This window comes from Sturnira hondurensis, unplaced genomic scaffold, assembly GCF_014824575.4.
Source record: "Sturnira hondurensis isolate 20B ecotype Veracruz unplaced genomic scaffold, ASM1482457v3 Scaffold0004136, whole genome shotgun sequence".
NCBI classification, from domain to species: Eukaryota; Metazoa; Chordata; class Mammalia; order Chiroptera; family Phyllostomidae; genus Sturnira; species Sturnira hondurensis.
Window position 1 is genome coordinate 54,249,964 of NW_028076767.1, and position 17,838 is coordinate 54,267,801.

At 33.0% G+C, this 17,838-nt stretch overlaps 1 protein-coding gene across 23 annotated transcripts in view; it reads left to right on the forward strand.

The window, feature by feature from the left end:
- The window catches only part of BAZ2B (bromodomain adjacent to zinc finger domain 2B), a 382,453-nt gene that overhangs the window by 185,852 nt on the left and 178,763 nt on the right, over positions 1 to 17,838 (forward strand). Inside the window, exon 1 of one of the 23 annotated variants that reach the window (XM_037044619.1) lies at positions 12,898 to 13,199. The exons of 21 other annotated variants lie outside the window; for them this stretch is intronic. The gene's annotated coding sequence lies outside the window, so the exon portion shown is untranslated. Of the gene's footprint in view, positions 1 to 12,897; positions 13,200 to 17,838 lie in introns of those variants that run through there. One more of the 23 variants, XM_037044620.1, reaches the window with a different exon arrangement.

Here is a 17,838-nt window from a genome sequence, read left to right on the forward strand (position 1 = left end):
GTAATGATAGTACATAATTTGAGAGGCTTTTATTTACTTTCAACTGCACATATTTTTATTGAAAAGAATTAGGTTTTTCATTTTAGTCTGTCATTATTGCACTGCTGTATAAAAATTTTTGTTAAATGGAATGTTTATTCCTGGGTTGCAAAGATATATATGCATGAGGTATGTTTTGATTTCTTAATAAGAATATATTTAAATAATATTTTGTTTAAATCAGGATCATTCAAATATATATCTTGTGTTGACATATTTGAGTATTTTAAAAGCTCTTTTAGAAATACTGTATTTTATATTAAAATATTTAAAGGTTTTGTAGGTTTTATATTGGGCTGTTTTGAAAAATTGTTGCATATGTCAGTGAGAACTTTTTCCAATTTTCAGAGGAATGTATTATATTCCTCTGTATTATCATGTGGAATATGTTCACTTGGACAGCTGACTTACAATGAAGAGTAATAAGTCACGGCTAAAGTTAAAAGAGGAAGGATTATACACCTAAAACCTACTAAAGCGTTTGACAATTGCTAAAGTTATAGAAAGGAAGCACTATATATCATGGAAGAAAACATCCCTTTGCTCTAGAGAGTCAAGGTTATTGCATTTAGTGCTTCAGGTTATATAGCCTTTCAAAAGTCAGTGTCTAAAGAAGAACAGTTAAAGAGGTATTTAACAACAATTATACAAAATGATGTTTGTGCATTTTCTTAAGATAAAATTATAAAACAGTTTTACAGTTGTTTTTGGATTAGGAGAAAAATGGAAAGGTTAGAAGCTGAAAGCTTCTGAAATCCTGGAGTAAGGTTTTTTGGTGTTTTTTTTTAAGGATAAAACTGGTCAGACTTGTAGAACAGAATGTGGGCATGGAAAACATTAACCACAATATCATAAAGGAGAATACCATAGCTGTCTATGGATATGTTGCTGTGTAGCTATTTCACCTATTATCTACTTTAATATGAAGTAAATACACTCAGATGAAAGGTTAAATGATGGTTACTAAATTATTCAACAACTAATTATTGAGTGCCTTGTCCATGCAAGCACTGAGAAGAGGCAGTTAAGAAAACATACTCTGGACTCATGGGATGTACACTCTGTGAGTGAAAGAATAGTAAGTAAATTAATATTCAGTATGCTGGATGGTAATCAACACTGTGAAGAAAGATAAAACAAATTAAGGATTATGAGTGCCAGGGTTGCGGAGTTAGTATTTGTTATATAATGGTCAGTGAAGGCTTCTTTTATAACATGACAGTTTAACAGAGATCTTAAGAAAGTGAGAGAGCGAGTCATGCATATATATGGATGGGGGAGTATTGCAAAGAAAACAGCAAATGCCAAGGCACTGAGGAATCCTGGAGTGGTGTGAGTGATAAAGAAGAGTGAGTAACAGAGAAAGCCACAAAAATTTCACATACACCTACATTTCAAAAAGATTTATCTGTTTATTTTTAAGAGTAGGTTGAGAAAAAAACTTATGCTCTAAGCTTAACCAAAGGTCATGCTGTTGCTACACCAGAAGGCCCCAAAGTAGTTTCTGTGGAGCATTGATTGTACAGCGCGAGTATTGTATGGAAAAAAAGGTCCACGGTCAAATAAGTTTGGAAAAAATAGGGTTAGTGTTAAATATATTTGGTTTGGTTTAACAATGGTTCCTGTGCATCTTTTAATGTGCTGATGTATTTTATGGATCTCCCATATATTTTGATCCTTCTTCAATAAGAATCTTATGGTAAATGCATCTTATACTTAATGGTTATATAGTCCTACAGGTTAACTATAAGTTAATACTGTAAAAGGATTTTCCAAAATTGCTGTTTCATAATTTCTCTACTCTCCGTAAGGCAGTACCTCTCTCTGCCTGCTTTTTTACTGCAGACTACAATTTTCTTCCTATTTCTCAAATCTACTTTTTGTTCTTGATTCATAATGCCTAGACCTTTATATAAGTTTGAGTCATGACTCACCTGTCATTATGTGGCCTCTTAACTGGAACTCTGCCTCTAGTCTTGCTGTGTCTAAATTCATCATCCTTTTAGTGATGATTTAATTGATACCATAAACCTAACTAGGTGATTGTCTGGCTTAAAATCCTTTACTAGCTTCCCATCACTACAAAAATAAAATTTAATCTCATTTACAGGGAAAATGAAATCTTCCACACTCTTCCTCCTGCCTGCATCTAAATTTTTGTCTAAATCATCCACCCTTAATGCTTTCTAATGTTGAAACCATTTAAACTTCCTTAATACAGACAGTGGGTATACAGTCCTTTTGCCTTTGTTTAGTACTATTATCATTTCCTGGCACAGCCATTCCCCTGTGAGTAGCTTAATTTCTTTATTCCTAAAGGTTTAGAACAGTCATAATTTTCTCTGGGAACACTGAAGCTCTTTGTGGCTAGTCAGGCACACTGATGTAGAATTCTGTCAAAACACTTAAAACGATGAAATAAAAATATGTGATTGTGTTTTCTGTACTGTCTATATCCTATAGCTAGTACCCTTCCTAAGTACTTCATATTCTCAGTGGACAATAAATAAATGATAAAATGAACTCTACTAAGTAGTTGAAGCCTGATGATAAACAGATCTGGCTTTCCCCCCTTTCCACTCCAAAATCTGTTTAGATCATATATTTAAATATAAAACTTCAAATTGTAAAACTTTTAGAAGAAAACATAGGGGAAAAATCTATGGGGCCTACCTTAGTGAAGAGTTCTTACACATAACACAAATAGCACAGTCCATAAAAGAAAAAAATTAGTAAGTTGAATTTTATAAAAATTAAAACCTTTTGCTTTGCAAAAGACTCTGTTAAGACATTGAAAAGAAGCTATGTGCTAGGAGAAAATACTTGAAAACCACGTATCTGTCAAAGGACTCATATCTAGTATATATAAAACTTCTCAAAACTCAAGTAAAAATGCCAACAGTCAAATTAAAAAATGGGCAAAAGACACAAAGAAACATTTCACCAAAAAAGATATGTAGATGTCAAATGAGTATTTAAAAAAAAAGATGTTCAACATCATTGCCCATCAGGGAGATGCCAAAATGGACTATCAGAACAGCTAAATTAAACATCAGTGACAATATCAAATACTGGCAAGGATGTGGAGAAATTGAACTCTTACATATTGCTGGTGGGAATGCAAAATGGTACAGGCACTTTGGAAAAGCGTTTGGCAGTTTCTTAAACAAACATATGCTTATTGCATAACCCAACAAGCACACCCCTGGGCATTTATCCCAGCAAAATGACTGTATGTGTTTCTGTACAGCAGCTTTATTTGAATTGGAAACATTCAACATGTCTTACAGTAGGTGAATGGCCAAACACAGTGTGATGTGCCCATACCATGCAGTAGTACTTAGCAATAAAAGGTATCAACTATTGAACCACGTAACAGTCAGAGAGATCTCAAGGGCATTAAGCTGAGTGAAAAAAAGCTAATCTCAAAATGCCACTCCATGATTTCATTTCTATAAAGATAAAGTTACAGAGATCAAGAACAAATTGGTGATTATCGGGATGGGGGATGGTGGAAGAAAGGAGCTGGTGTGACTGAAGGAGTGGCGGTGGAGTTGTTCTGCATCTTTGTTGCCCTGTTGGTCCGATGAGTCTGTACAGGTGATGAAATGACTTAGAATTATTCATACATTCTGTAGTTTGTTTCTTGGTTTTTATATTGCAGTATAGTTATGTAAGGTGTAATCATTGGTGGAAAGTGGGTGATGAACACATGGGACCTCATTGTACTGTTTTTCAACTTTCTGTAAATATATAGTTATTTCAAATTAAAAAGTTTAAAATTTTGTCTTTTCCTTCTGTCTCCAAGACATGGAACAACCTGTGGACATTGATGGATGAATGGGTAAAGAAATTGTGGTGTGTGCACACGTGTGTATTTGCACGCAGTGAAATATTACACAGCCATAAAAAAGAAATCTTGCCATTTGCAACAACATGGATGGACCATGAGGACATTGCTAAGTAAAATAAGTCAGACAGAGAAATACACATACAATAATATATCACTCATATGTGGAATCTTAAAACAAAACAAAACTGAACTCATAGAGCAAAGAGCAGATTGGTGCTTTTCAGAAGTGAGTGGTGGGGCTTGAGCAAAATGAGTGGTGGTGGTGGTGGTCCAAAGGTAAAAATTTCCAGTTATAAAGTAAGTCCTAGTAAAAGCAAACAAAAAAACTGTTATACCTCATTAAAACTTACATGCCTTTTGATTTTTATTCTCTTCTGTATACTGCAGAGACTTACTCATTTATCATAAAACATATACATCTTCTTTCTTGGTTTATTTAGGATTGTCCTATCTTAAACAAAATATCTAGAAGTAAACAAATAAACAAAATCTTTACCTCCCTAAAGTAATCGTGTTTATATATTAAAAATATTCATGTTTCATGTTAACAATGTGTATCTCTAGTTTATTCATCTTAACTGCTGTATACCGTTATCTATGTTTTATGAAATAAACATAACACAATCTTTAATTTATTAATTTTCCCATATTTCACTATACAAATAGTGGTGCAATTTTTATGTTTGTATATGACACCTTATGCATATGTGTGAAAACTTCACTGGGTTACATACCTAAAAGTGGAATTGCTTTGATACAGACTACATACAGCTGTGATTTTTACTGTAGTGCTTAATTTCTTTTTACAGTGGTTATGCTGCTTTCCACCACCAGTGCATAGGAGATTTCTCACTGTACATTTTTGCCAACCTTTGGAGTTTTCTTAATTTTTGCCTGACCACTCCCTCTGTATAGAACTTGCTATGAATCCCAACAGATTTTACATCATAATAATTTTTTTTCTGGCAGTATTTTGACTAGCTGAGAAGTAAAAACATTTTTAAATTATCTATTAAATTTGTATTTATCTCCCTATCTCTGAGTCTACCCCCTTAGTTCAGAACCCTTACCTCCTGCTTAAACTATTGCAATGGACCAAATATTGCAATATCCTTATTGGAAGTTTCTTTTTTGCTCCAGTCCATTTTGTTTAAAAGTAGCAGATCAGCATTTCAAATGCAAGTAGTTTACCATTGTTTGCCATGTTAAATTAAACCTTTTAATATGCTATTCAAGCTTGTCTCTAGTAGGGTCCTGAACTTTATTTTAGCCATGTCTTCTCTTGTTTTCTACATATGCCCTATATGTTGGCCAGACTATTTTACATTCATTTATTTATTTATTAATTCATTCAAGCAGTAGATATTTAATGATCTTACTATGCAATACAGGTATATTAACACTTGAGTTTTATAGTTTTGTAGCTTTATAGCTAGTGATATAAAAAGAACAACTTATTCCTGGGAAGCTTGCAAGCTGCCTCAAGCTATTATCTGAATATACCCAATGCTTCCTTCTCTGGTCCTCAGCACATGTTTTCCCTCCACTTGGGATGCCTGTTTTCTTGGCTTCTCCAGATAGCTATCTTTGCGTTTCAAAATCCTACACCCTTTTCAAGGCCCACCTAAGATGTCCGTTTTCAGTGAAGCCTTTTCTGACATCCTCAGTTAATTCTGACCCCATATTACAATGCAGAGGTTGGGAGCACCAACCCTTGCTCAGTCAAAAATTCATATATAAATTTTGACCCCCCCCCAAACTTAACTACTAATTGCCTACTGTTAACTGGAAGCCTTACTGATCATCTAAACAGTCGATAAACACGTGTTTTGTATGTTGTATGTATTATATAGTGTATTCTTACAATAAAGTAAGCTGGAGAAAAAATGTTTTTAAGAGAATTATAAGGAAGAGAAAATACATTTATAGTACTGTTTATTGAAAAAGAATGGTGTAAAAGTAGACCCATGCAGTTCAAAACCTTGTTGTTCGGGGTCAACTGTATATTGCTTTCACTGCACATCTGTTCCCTGCGTTTGTCTTATCCATCCAAGGTGATAAGTAGAGTGGTTTGTCAGTTCATCTCTATTGCCTTGTTGCACTCATATAGTGTCTTGCGTATGGTAGGCATACTGTTGATTACAGTGATTTAATAAAATATAACATTAATAAAATCCACTTCACCAATTAGATCTATGTGAGGAAAGATCAACTTGAATTAGAAAAAGGTGCTTAATATATGTAATTTTATCTTGTATTCTTTAAAACACTGCAGGATAAATTTTAATTAAACACTGGGTTTCTCTGTAGTGATCTTTGGGAGTTGCTCTGATGAATAGTAAGGTTTATTTATGATTAATATAACAGTTGTTCAGTTTATTTTTATACTTGTAAGTAACTCTTAAGTCAGAGTTTTTCAGACTGTACTCACAGGAATCATATAAATTGGTTCCATTGAGATGACTTGACTACTGTTGGGTGCTTGCCCTTCCCCAGAGAATAGCCCTTTACTTATTTTTTTTTCTATACTGGGCTTTTTCACATGAGTTTTTTAAAGAAAGGACTCTTCTGCTAATATAATTTGAAATAATTGTTAAGAGAGTATAAATGCTTTTCGGTTTTATCTATTTATTTACATATTTGCCAGTCTTACAAAAAGATATTATTCTTGCTCTTTTATTTCTTGTATTACCACAAATTTAAAATCAGTAGTCCTAAAAAATACGAGACTTCAAATAATTAAGCAAATGGTAGGTAATTGGCTTTAAGTGTAAAAAATAAATTGTTTATACTCTGAATATTCTACATTTTAATATGGATTTTTGAGGAGTTAGACTGTCAGAAGTTACTGGAATTGGTATAAAAATTGTTAGTTAGGCTGAAGAATTTTTTAGATCATGACTTCTTAAAGTTTGATGTGCATAAGATCCTGATTCGGTTGATCTGGGTTGGAGCTTGAGATTCTCCATATCTGGCAAGCAATTTAGATACTGCTGGTTTGTAGCCTACACTTTGAGTAGAAGGGAGCTAGATGACTTTCCACATTTTAGTATTACATTTCTTACCCTAGAGAGCGTAGGTTTTTGGTATTGCCATAGACAGTTTTTAGACTGTCTCTCTACAGTCTGGTTCATATTTTGCCATTTTAATAGAAATTTCTGGGCTTTTTTTAAAGGAAATTGTGTGTGGATTAATGATTGGTCTGTGATTATATGGTTCTTTGCTTAAAATCATCCTTCAAGATTTTAAAATTAGTTAGCCTTAAGAACTATTAGACTGGCAACTTTCAGAGCGTTGAAGCTTAATAGGAAATACCTGTTGGGTTTACTGTTCCAACAGAACTACTGATTATACTATTGATTGACTTTTTGTTATTTTGCAGGATATTGTTTTAGGTTAGACATTAAAGTATTATAAAAATAGGAAACAAATTTGTTTAACTAATGCTCTTTCAGTTGGTGTAAGTACTGCTTTTTAAAAAAAGCGTTTCTCTTTATCATGAATTAGTAGCAAATATATACCACAGCAGGTTAAACTGTTAATTTTATCTGTAGCACATGTGATTTAAAGCCTATTTTGTGGAAGCAAATGACAAATAGGACATAGAGACATTTAGTTAAATGGCTTATACTAAAAAATTTAAGTCATTTCTGAGGGACGTTATAATACTTTTCTTTAAGATGTATAATAGTAAATACTTTCATAGTCTTTTAGGCTTATATAGAAAATTGTAATAACTAAATCATAAATTTAAATCATAAATATTTAAGAAAATCCTTAGAATTCCTTATTTTTGATAATTGGAAACTGGTAATTAACTTTGTAGACCAGGGGAGTAGAGCATGGGGGGATTTGATTATTATATAAAAATATTAGAATAATTTTCATGTTGATAGTTATATCCACCCTACAGTATTTCACTTGTCAGTAGTAGAAATTGCTAGAGGAATTATAATTAAAATGTGTTATTTTCTTATTACATATTAAGTAAGCTCTAGAATTACTATAAGAGTTTTCATATGAAATTCACATCAAATGTTGATAAGTTTTTTTCGGACCTGATCCAAAAATTTTGTACAGAAATAAACTTCCTTGGTTTCTTTTGGTAGCATCCATTGATTTTCTTTTCCCTTGAAGGTACATTAATAGTGCTTACAAAGCAGAACAGCTGGAATTTACATTAAAAATAAATGCTATGAATAAAAAGCAGTCCACTATAACATTATAGTCTTGATTTTGTTTTACCAAAGTTCCAAAATCTAAGGGACAAAAATACTGACAAGGTCAAGAAAAATGAAAGAAAGAACAAACGATGCAAAAAGAAAATGACACTGAGGTCTTGGTTTAATACATATGTATTCCAGGCTGATGGTTGATTTCATTAGCAAATCTCATTGTTATGCAATGTCTGTTCTTCTGCAGCAAAGTGAATATTGTTTCTCACAGGCTCTCTGTGTATCTATTATGTTGAAGTAAATGAAAAAATATGTATTTGTAGCTCTTTTTGCTTTACTCTTTTCAATTTGTCTTTTAGGGAGAAAAAGAAAATTGTATTATATTTTTCTCTTTTGTTGTTTAAATTAGTCCAAAAGCTTTTCAGTGTATGTTACAGATATGTTTCCTACTTTTGTTCTCTGAAGTAATGATAAGGTAGTTAACAATGTTATTTAATTATCCTATAACTTTTAAAATAAACAAAATATAATCTTGATTAAGGTAATGTTAATATGAACTTCTTAAGCATATGCTTTTAAACGTATTTTTAAATGTTAGCAGTGGTTTTTTTATTTCAAGACAAATGTTGAGCAAGTGCATTATGCCAAATGCAAGTACTGTTACCTTTTGCAATAGCAAAAATTGTATGTTAAGATTACTATAAATAGTTTTGAATTTTAATAAAATAGGAAATTCAGAAATAACAACTTTCAGTGGACACTTTGTAAGAATTTGTTTATTAAGAGAAGAGGCTATGTGGTTCTTTGGGTTATATATATGAGTTCAAATATGGATCAAACAATTGTCATTTAATTTTACTTATTTTGAGGTCTGATAATAATTTACAATTCCTATTCGGTTTTTGGTAGTGTTCTCAAAAGTTATCCTCACGACTAAAGTTCTTTTGCCAAACGTGAAAATAGAAAAGCCCAAGGTTTCATTTACTATGGGTTGATGATAAACCATTGAGAAATTATCTGTATGGTAAAAATTGGCATTCTTGCTTACTTGATCCTATCCTAGTAAATATCTTGCTCATTTGGGGGAAATATGAGCTGATATTAATATGTATGTTTACTTGTGCCTCATATTGAGTTAATTTGTACTTAAAGTCTTTGCATTTTATTCTTCACAGTGGTTAATAGAAAACAAAGGACTTTAAAATCTGATAGAGGAAATCCCTAAAACACAATTAAGTTGTATTATGGAGCTAAGTCATGTAGAGAAGAAGGTTTCATGGGCCCAGATAGTGAGCTGTGAAAGTGGAGGAACATCCAGAAAGTGGTGAGATCTAAACTGATAATGAGGTGGGGAAGCAATGAGAAACAACATAAACATAATTTGGGAGGTGGGAGAATATATACTTGGCATCTTTGGGAGACAAAGAAGAGACCAACCCAGTTGTAACAGAAGATAGGATTTGCCACTACCTGTGTACCTCACATGAAAATAAAATTTTAGCATTATTAAATTTTAGTAGTATTAAGTCCAGATACATGGTGTATTGAGATACTATCATTGTGGACTTTGATTTTTCTTGTATAACAAAATGGGAGATGGGAAGTTACCTTTATATCAATATTGCTGTCCTCCCTCTCCTTTCAATAATGTAAGAAGTAAATGCCGTAAAACCATGCAAACATTCATGCTCTAAAATGAATCTAAATTGGTGCAGACTGAATGGGAATATAGGACTCTAGAAACTCTACGTCAGACTTACCTATTAGAAATACCAAACTGAGGAGGAATAAAACTCATCCTATATTGGGCTCCCAAGCTGTTGAATTTCGCACGATCATAGAATGTCACCAACAAATAAAAGAGGAGCTGTTTTAAGTTAAAAAGAGAGGTCCCATTCCAGTCTGGACCTGCACAGCAGTGTCCTCTCTCCTTCACCCGATCCAGAGCCAGTTACCACTTACATAGCCGTTTTACTTACTCGTCCAGCAGAAGAACCTGCACTTAGAAAATGAAATACAAATTTGGAATATGAAAATAGTCTGTGAATTTAATAAGATCCTAGAGATTGTTATTTTTGATTTAAAGACCCTGATTAGACAAATTGCATATGTCTCCCTAGCAAAATGGTTTATTTTATGGGGTAACCTTACATTATGTTATGGCCCTGGTTTGTGCTGAGGAAATGTTAAAAGAGAGTCTCATGTGACATTTGTTACTTCATTTTTATAAAATGCTATTGAGAAAATTATTGTATTGTCTAATGTTGCATAATTGAAAAGTATACAAGAAATTCCCCTCTGTTTTGAGTACTAGGAAGAGCTTTGATACTGGATGTATTTTACAAAATACATCATATCAAAAGTGCTTTCTGATTTGATCTTGTTTCCCACTTTACTTTGATTGCTAGAAAGCTCAGAGCTGTACCACCTATATCTTATAATCGTGCAAAGCCTTGTGATAGATGTTATCTGTGTTCCAAATTTACCTTGTGTTTCAGCTTTCTTGCTTTCTCATATTTTCCCTTTATTTATATTAATTTATATTTTGAAAGCATTCTGTTGTACTATTCATATTTCTGTAAGTCATTCTAAAATTATTTTGGAACAAGATGGGATATAAATAACCATATAGAGCTTATGTGTTGCAATGAAGAGCTCTCCCCCACTCCTTTTTCATTTTGCATGAATTTCTTAATCTTTGTGAGGTCTTAGACTTGCTAGGGTCCCACAAAGGGTCTCACTTTTGGAAAGGAGGATGCTTTCCAAATTTTTTTGGCCTTAACAGAGCTACCAGTGTATAGTTAGTTGTGCCACGTGTGCCCTACAAAAGAGTGCCTGGCTGAGACAACTAATGGTGTTGAAATATATCCTAGAAGAGGGAAAAGTGCCTTGTTCTTATATGTCAGCTCAGTGGGATTTTTTTATCTTATATATGTCTGTTTTTCCCCCGCTCTTTAAATTGTAAAAATCTAAATAATTAAACTTGCTGATGAGCTAGCTATCTTGAGTGAAACAAAATTTTTAATTTATTTTCTTTACCTCTTTTATTTTTTGACACACGGGAAACCAAGATGGTCATGGATATTTGAAATAATATTCTTATTTAAAATTTTGTGGTTTTTATGTTTAAATTACATAGTCAAAACTACCTATTTAGTAACAATTATATCTTAAGTTTTCTATAAAAGAAATAAAGGGCTATGTTTAGCATTCCAGGTAACTATAGACATTTGAATGTTTAATCTGACCAAGAAATCCAGCTTGAAGTAACTCCATAGTCATAGTTTTCTGAAAATTTTCTATTTCATGTGTCATTGTATTACAGGTGGTGATTAGTGACTTGCATTAATGTTGTTCAGTATTGAAAAATACTTCTTTCAAATGACACATACTAAGTTTATAATGAGACCTGTTCTGAGATTGTGTAGTCTTGTCATTTATCAACTTGGGTATTGTTTTAGTTATTGATTTTATCATCGTTTTGTTTTGTTTTTTAAGTATATTAGAATTTCATTTTGCAAAAGAGTAAATATAAATTTGATTGAAGTAGTATAATAATAATGCCTTGATATGGTTATACTGTCATAAAGAATTTTTAAGAGCTCTTGCAGTACAGTCAAAGCAGGCATGTCCATAATAGTTAGGACATGGATGAATGGCATTAATATATATAGAATTTTTAAGGTAAATGCAATTTCATAGATTAAGAAATAATCTAAATATTTTGAAGTAGTGAATTAGTTTATCCTTTTGATAGGGTGTGTGTTTGTTTTATACCCTTAGTTAATTTAAATCAACCCTCATTCAAATATACTACACATTTTAAAGGATGAAAAAAATAGCAGTTTGGGGAACAAAACTAAGGACAAGGAAACTTAGTTTTCAAGCTAAATATATATATATATATTATATATATAACATGTATAATATATATACAAGTAAACATACATATATAATATATATATAATTTTATAGAGGGGAAGGGAGGGAGAAAGAGAAGGAAAGAAACATCAATGTATCGTTGCCTTTCATGTGCTCCTTACTGGGAACCTGGCCCACAACCCTGGCATGTGCCCTGACTGGGCATCAAACCTATAACCCTTTCATTCGCAGGTGGGGAGTCAATCCACTGAACTACACCAGCTAGGGCTACATTCTTTTAAATGCTCACCAGTTAATATTTTCTTTTTGAAATATGAATTTTAAAATGGTGACAAGAATAGGTTTAAGTTATGTAACCTTTTTGATTCGTATAATCGAATTTTTTTTCAAAGGCTGCCACTTAAAATATAAAGTGGTCATATTTTGTAGGAGCTTGTCCTAATAAGAATAGGCTTATGCTTTGACTAAAAATTGAATTTTGATTTTTAACCCAGAAACTTACCTACTTTTCTGAAGCAGTTTAAAGACTTTTCCTAATATTTATCAAGTTTTTGGTTTTTAAGCAATTGTTCTTAGTTTTCTTTTAACCTTATTATCATTGCCTTGTTTTTACAATTTAGTTGCCAGAAGTAATTTTTAAACCTGTTTAAACAGACTTGTTCTTCATGCATTCCTTATAAACTGGGTGCCTATGCCTATTATGAATAACACTCCTTTGAAAAAAAGGAAGAAAGACAAAACTCTTTGTTGTCTGTTTTGACGTTAATAAAATTAAGACCGATTTCCTAAGACATCTGCCTTACCTGGTTTACTTTTGTCACGTGAGCATTCACGTTTACTGGTGATCTAAGTGCTCCACCTGCCTTTCAGTTTGTTTGCCAGGAAATCAAGATGTGTAAACTGCAGGAAGTACTATTTGACCCTCTCCGACAGTATCTCATTACAATAATTGCTAATCTCTGAATAAGACAGCCATGTTTTGTGAGTAACAGAGAGAGAGGTTGTGTTAGGTAGATTTTAGGTGTTTCAACAAATACAGCATTGTAAATGCTTACTTGGATTATGTTTTCACGATAGCTTTTGATAAAAGACATATGGTGACCTTTGGGGTCAGCAACGCTAGGACACAATACTAGGTATTCTTTCATGCCTTTTAACTGAGAAATTCCACGGCTTGTTGTTTTGGAGTGCTGTCACTGCTCTGAATCGAAAGGATAATGGCTACTTCCTGATTAAACCCACTCTCTACAGTAAGCTCTTAATGTTACACTGTATGTCTTTTTCTCCTGTAAATGCAGTAATAGTATTTGGTGTTTTCTTTACTTTTTATTGTTGTCTTTTCTCAGATATATCTCTTATAAATATATCCTGAAGTTGAAGTTTACAATTAGAGTAGAAACTACTATTTTAAGTTTGGAAGATTTTTTTTAATGAAAAAAGAAAGTATTTGTTTGGTATCAGACCCAACTATCTCATTCTCATATACTTATTGATTGTAGATTTTGGTTAAAGCAAGTAGCTTTTTAAAAAAGACAATGAAATGATAAATTATATTATTTACTTTCTTGGCACTGTAAGCAAAATCTTAAAAATAACTTAAGTAGTAAATCAGATTTGTTGATTCAGAGAATATTTGGATAAAGTAACAATGTTTTTATTTAATAAGTTTCATAAATAGATTTACATATATTGTCCTAATTTTTGATAATTGTTTATTAAATTATTGTTCTTAAATTAGTTCACAGATCCTTGTGATGTGCAACCAGCATTAAGTACTCAGGGAATAATGAGCCTTTTAGTGTTCATCCTAAAGCTGGCAGTCACTCCATCTGTGGTCGTAGGACAGCCGTTTAAACTGCGTATCTAAGTTTCCTGGCCTGCTGTCCATATGAGTGCTAAGTAAAATGTGTGTGTTTGTTTATTTCTTTACGCTAGTACAAACTGTATAGAAAATGACTGTTCACAAGTATTTTATAAAATGGAGAACTGACTCTGAAGATAGACCAGGAAAACATTTAGAAGTCACAGTAGATAGGGAAATAACTGAAAAATTACTCATTATAAAATAATAGAAAATAAGGTTTAAAGTAAGTATGATGGAACTGGCCTTTTACTTTGAATAGAACTGTTAGTCATGCTCAGTTCATAATCTGTCATTACCAAAGGGTTAGACATATTGTTGGCTACATGACTAAAATGAGGGGTAGAAAGCTTGGGAGTGATGTTGTAAAGAGTCACAAAGACATTTAAATTATTTAACTTATTCTCAAAAGTCTTATTCCTGGAAAGGAGATTATTCAGAGTAGAGGGAAGAATGTGTGTATCTATTATAAACCTATAACTACAGTTCGCCTAAATAGTAAGGTATGTAATTTTTAAACTCTACTGTTAGATACTCTGGGTATATTAAAGGAAACATTATGAAATTATTAAACATTGAAGGCAGTTACTGAAGATGGTTATAGAACCAAACATCCAGAAAGATTTAAAAATATTCTGGGATAATATAAATACAGTGTTACTTTTCTTGAGAGTTAAGGTACCTTTTTTTTGCAAATGCTTATTATCAAAATTATTTTAGATAACTCGGTAATTTTTAATAAAAATCATTGACACATTCTAATGAGATTTTCAAGATTTATTAGTGAATATTCTAGTTTAGTCAAATTATTGAAGTAGGGCTTATGGTAGTTCCTGTGTCTAATTTGTAGTAAGAAATTGTATCATTTATTTAATACATAATATGTACAAACCACTTGGCTAATTCTTTTGTAAGAGGGACATACTTTTACCTTTATCCTCTTAGAGTTCTTTTTGGCTGAGTCTGAGAATTAAATTGATACAAGATGGATGAACCAGAGAAAAGCATACAAATGTACTTAATATAAGTTTTAAGTGATACCAGGAGTCTGCATAAGGAATGAAGACCCAAAGAAATGGCAAGACCTATTTGTTTTATATTATGGGTAGGTAGAAGAGAGACAGCTGTGGAAAAATGACTCCACTGTGTGGGGGAGGCTAAAGGAAGATAGGAATTATTTTAACAAAGTCTTTTTGTGTAGAACTCTCTTGGTTTCAACTTTCTGTCCTTGGTGATAAGAACATTACTTTTGCTTTGGTATAGAGAGTATAGCTTTCACGTAAGAATTTCATTTCCTGCTTATAAGAAAAAAGGGGAAGTTCAGAGTGTTTTTCTTGTATTTGCTGTTTTTTGAATACCTTTAAAAATAGTCAATATGCCAGAGTAGCATGAAGTGGTGTGCTTTGAACTCTTTACTGTTTGTAATTAACTAATTAAGTTTTTAGAGAAGGGAGGGAGAAAAAGAGGGACAGAAACATCAATGAGTTGCCCGCAACCCAGGCATGTGCCCTGACTGGGAATCGAACTGGCAACCTTTCGTTTTGTAGGATGATGCTCAATCAACTGAACCAAGCTGGCCAGGGCACACTTTTACTATCTTTATATTCCTGAGAATCACCTGATGTGTAGGTACCATCATTACACCCATTTTTACTGAAAAGTGAATAGTTGTAGAGAATTTAAATAATTTTATTTATGTCCTTTAGTCGGTGGCAGAGCCAGACCAGTTCTAAAAAAATCTAGAATCAGAAACTCAGTCTTCAATGGCATGCCTTAAGTGTTGTGTGTATATTTTGGAGACAAATAAAGGTGTTTACACCTTTGACTTCCATGGCTTTATTTTTACATTAATTTATCAAATATTATGGAGTGATTACTAAGTGTCCAGATCTGTAAAGAAGTACTAGCTGGTGGAAAGTAAACTAAATTCCTTGTTTCAAGCAACTTACACTTTAGTGGAAGAAGCAGAAAATTAACAGGATATCACAGTACGGTGTGTTACCTGATACAACAGGGGTGAGCACAGATGGAGACACAGAAATGTCTAATGTATTCTTTTATTTATGTATTTAATATGCATTTTTTGAGTGCTGTTCTAGGTAAGTGGGGTATATCAGTAAAGAAACTGACAAAGGTCTCTGGTCTTGTGGATCATAGCGGGGATGGAGATGAACAATAAACATAATAAGTAAAGTATTCCCAAATATAATAGCATGTTAGAAAGTGACAAGTGTTATGGAGGAAAGAAAAAGTAGAACAGGAAAAGAAGTCTGTGTTGGTGATGGGTTGGAGAGTCTGGGCAAGGACTTAAAAGGTGATATTTGAGCAGAGAACAAGGAAGCTAGCTATGTGTGTATCTTTGGGAGGAGCCTTCCAAGCAGAGGGCTTGAGGCACGAAGCATACCTGTTGTGTTCAGAGTAATGAACAGAGGCCAGTGTGTTTGGAGCAGAGTTTGGGAGAAGATGGGTGGTATTGACTGAGTTAGTGGGTGGGAGGGACTTAGAGGAGCCATTGCAGGGCTTTCAGTAATTTGGTGTGTATTTTTAAAGTATCATTCCAGTTGCTATGTTGAGAATACAGTTGACCCTTGAACAAAGCAGGGGCTAGGAGCACCAGACCCTGTGAAATAAAAAATCCATGTATAACTTTGAGTAACCCAAAACTTAACGTCTAATAACCCATTTACCAGAAGCCTTAGCGATCACATCAACAGTTGATTAACAAATACTTCGTGTATTACATATATTATGTTATATTCTTACAATAAACTAAGATAGAGAAAAGGAAATATTAAAATCATAAGGAGGAGAAAATGCATGTACAATACTGTTGTATTTATTGAAAAAAATCTGAATGTAAGTGGACCTTGCAGTTCAAACCCATGTTGTTCGAGGATCAACTGTAGATCCTAATGAGGCTTTGACCACTGGTAAGGAGCCTCTTACAGTGAGCTGGGTGATTGAGGATAATGGCTTGGATAAGAGTGGTAGCAGTGAAATTCTGGACATTTTTAAGGTACAACCAAAAACTTCCTGAAGGATTGGATGTGGGATATTAGAAAGAGAGAAGATAAGATGACTCCCTCATTTTTTACCGAGCAACTAGAAGGATGATGTTGCAATCACCTGTGAGATAGGGAAGGTTTTTCAGATGAAGTAGGGTTTGTGATAAAAATTGGGAGCTGAGGTAGTTTTCAGGTGTCCCTTAGATATGCAAGTAGAGATTTTGAGAAGGCTTTCCAGTGGAGAGATACCATCTAAATTGAGGCTAAAGGATGAGTTTGATTTATCCAGTCAAAGAGGTACTTTATGATGAGGTTTGAGAGCATTCTTTATATACTGAAAGGAATCTCAGCGTTTCTTACTTTATGTATTTTGAACTACAGAGTAACATCTAAGCATCTAAAAAGTAATAACATTTTAAAAATAATAAAATTGTTTATCTTAAAGAACAAATTTTGGGGCATACTTAAATTTTCAGAGTATTTCGGTGGATATTATATTCATGAGTCGTACTGGGTGCTTTTACATACTTTGATCTTTCAACATAGTGCCATAAGGTAAATATTGCCCCATTTTATTTTTGGAGAAAATGAGAACATTGTCTAAGGTCACTGATATATTAGGTGATAGGTTTGGATTAAAATCTAGGTCGTTAGACTCTGTTGTCTGTGCTCCTTATTTAGAAAAAGTATGCTAAATTGTAATAGAAAAAATACAATTAAGATTAAATAAAAATAATAAAAGTGTATGATATTTTTAACTTTATAAAATTTTGAACTTTTGTTTAAGGTTTCAAGAACATGTCTTTTTTTAACATTAGCCTGTATTCTAACAGAGTGATACTCCTGGGACGTGAGGTTTATAGGTCTTGATCACGAAGTGAAGCCGTTCAGTGGTTTCTTGAATTACTGCGTCGTTTGTAGTACAGTTACCTATAACAGACACACCCTCCACTCCTGGCCCCCGTTCCCATTATAATCTTTAACAGTACGTGCTTAAAAAATTATAGCTGCTGTCGTCATCTT